General features: G+C 30.0%; 1 long non-coding RNA gene across 4 annotated transcripts; it reads left to right on the forward strand.

Annotated features, from left to right (window-relative positions):
- Positions 1 to 271: 271 nt before the first annotated feature.
- LOC145063545 (uncharacterized) lies at positions 272 to 2,731 on the forward strand. Of its 4 annotated transcripts, XR_013688002.1 has the most exons (6): positions 272 to 392; positions 510 to 606; positions 711 to 795; positions 1,156 to 1,186; positions 1,283 to 1,357; positions 1,492 to 2,731. It is a non-coding gene; the product is annotated as an uncharacterized LOC145063545 (long non-coding RNA). The 4 variants fall into 4 exon arrangements; XR_013688003.1 differs by having other exon boundaries at positions 1,106 to 1,186; positions 1,283 to 2,731; XR_013688001.1 differs by having other exon boundaries at positions 1,283 to 2,731.
- The last annotated feature ends 251 nt before the right edge of the window (positions 2,732 to 2,982 follow it).

Genomic DNA, 2,982 nt, shown 5'->3' on the forward strand with positions numbered 1-2,982 from the left:
AAATGCTTAGCACCGAAACTCGGGCGTCATATATATATATATATATATATATATATATATATATATATATATATATACTATCTTATAAAACAAATCTTACTATTTCTAAAAATAACTTTAATATAATAATAATATTTTTTTAAGACGTTCAAGTCCTTAAACTTATAGTACAACAAACCATAATTAAAATAATAATATTTTTGATTGGTACAATTGGTAAAACAATACATACAAGCATTCAATGCAATATATAAATGATCTGAATTTCGTTTTGACTCAGCTTCCTTATCTTTCCAAATATCTCGGTATTTCTAACTGAAAGTCATTCAAATAACAAGCCATAACACGGAGGAATGAAAGAGATTTGTTTCTCCACTTCAATTTGATCACAGGTCCATCTCTGTTGCTCTAAACCCTAACCATCATCGTTTCAAACTTCTGGTTTTATTTTGTTATTTGCAGTTCCATCTCTCTTTCACTCTAACATAACGATCGATGTCAATTATTAGGGTTGATATCATCTCGCTCCTAGATTACAACAAGGAACGATATGCTTACAAATTCCGTCCATGTCTCTTTATGTGTTTGGAATGGAAGATCTAGGAGGCATGGTTCTCTAATGCTTCAATTCCATCTCCATTTAAAACAATTTAACTAGGAATTATATGTTCTTATTTTATTTTCTTGAAATCTATATGATTTTTTTTCAGGTCGATATCGTGACAACCCTCAACGGAACAACTGCCTCTCCTCATCTTTGTATTTTCTCATAGACATCGCCACTATCACTCACTGGTAATACTAAGACCTTGTATTTGTATGAATATTGGTCACGATTGGTGGATCTGTATATGGAACAAAGAAAAGAGGTCTAAAATCTGGTCTTACCAGGTGGATTAAAAAAATCAAAAAATAGGAACTTCTCGTAAATATTTTGTAACGAACACCATTGCTATAGTTGTTTTTTCCATAACAATTTTTGATTCATTGTATTTGCTTCTTTAGTCAAAATATGACTCATGAATTTCAAACAACATGTTGCAGTGGGTGGGTATCTTTGAATGCTCTCTTTTCTTTATTCACTTATGTTTAACTTACTTGCTAGAATATATGTAACGATGTAAGAAGTCTTACACATCACAATCACTATTGCAGCCGCTTTATTTCTCTATCTATACCATTTGAGGTTCGTATTCTTGACCTTGATTTACTCATAATCTGAGGTAAAACCACTTCCAACGGCTCATGTTTTCAATTTTTTTCATGTTTTCTTTGATTGAAGATTGGAAATGAACGAAAACCCATATTGATGTTCTTGTTTCTTAGAAAGGAATGGACCAACGACCGGAGATAAAGGGTGAAAAAATACCTAGATTTTTATGCATTTGACTTTTTCTCATGTTTTATTATTATTCAGATTTCATCATTCAAAAAGTTACATGTCACTATGTTTGGTTTGTTTCTGATGGATTGTTCTATGTTTGTCACTAGGTATTGTTAAGATAAAATGAAGCTCGACTTTTTGGGTTTTTTCTAGAATTATGTACTTTTAGTTCACATGCCTTTTGTGTATGTTTTCTTTAATTATGATATGGGAATCGGTATTAGAAATTGTCATTAAGACTTTTGTGTATGATTTCTTTATGATATGGGAATCAAAACAAAAAACCATCAGTGAATCTTTAAGGCAGTTGATTTTTTGGGCTAACATGTAATTTACTCTCATTTTTGCAAAAAAAAATAGCCAAGGTTTTTTTCTCTGAATTGGAGCAAACGCCTTTTGTTTTTAATTGGATGAGATAAAATGGGAGAGAAACCTTGCACAAACACACAGACCTTTTCCCAATTCTAAATAATGGCAACCAACTTTAGCCAACTATTAAAATTATGTTATTTAAGTATCATCCATGAGTTATTAATCAGTTTATGATGGTATCAAGGTCCGTTTATGAATTTATTTTTCCTAACATTTTTTATAAAAATTAATTAGGTTATTCACAAATATAATGAGTTTGTTTATTATTTCTTTTTGTTCATTTCTCCAAGTGCCACATCATTTTCTGAAGTACTTTATTTACAAAAATAATGGAACCCTGATGTTTTTATGATGATTAACAATAGGATGGAAAGATCTCACAACTTAAGCATGTGTTTATTCAAGGCAAAAAAGTTTGGTGTGTGTGATTATCCTCGTAAATAACTATTAGTATTCATTTCACTTTCATTTTAAGAGTAACAGTAACAATAAATGTGAACAATTCTTGCAGGTTTATGATCATACCAAACATGCTTAAAAACACTCTTATTTTCAAGCGATTTGGAAGTAATAGTTAAAATTACTTTCCGAATGCTCTTAGATAGTTTTTTTTTTAGATTCTGAATTCTTTTATATATTGTTAGCACTATTGATACATAATGAAAAATTTCGGGGTTGAAGGGTAAACGTTCAGCACTTGGTGTGGTCAAGGTCGTGTTGTTGCCATGAGAGCTCGGGTAAGCATCAGTTTATCTCTGGGATTATTTATTTATTTTTTTTAATTGGTGTATGCATGTCAACAACAGTGATCAGAGAGCTTGAAGAAAATGTATTTTTTTAAGTATTTTTTGCATTCTTGACTTCGAAAGCAAGGAAAAAAAATATGTAAGGTTTTATGAAATTTAGATTTCCTGTGTACATTTGTTATTAAAAAATGTTAGGAAAGAAGAGAAAGGGTATTTTTGTCATTAAAAAGGTTGATAAAATATTGTGGTTTGTATCCGCAAGAAAGTTAGATGGTGGATCAAGCCAAATGTAATTACAAGTTTTTTTTATCAATTATATTCCTTAAAAACTTACTATTCCAATGTTATTGTGTGACATAGACATAATGTATGATAAATATCAAAAAGTTTTCTGGCTTCACCAAAATTTTCAGGTTTGTTTGCTCTTCTTTTTTAATATTAGTTGTAAAATTACATATATTGTATTGTTCTTTTACGACA

The sequence above is a fragment of the Lactuca serriola genome, chromosome 7 (genome assembly GCF_051521515.1).
Source record: "Lactuca serriola cultivar US96UC23 chromosome 7, Lser_US96UC23_V15, whole genome shotgun sequence".
NCBI classification, from domain to species: domain Eukaryota; kingdom Viridiplantae; phylum Streptophyta; class Magnoliopsida; order Asterales; family Asteraceae; genus Lactuca; species Lactuca serriola.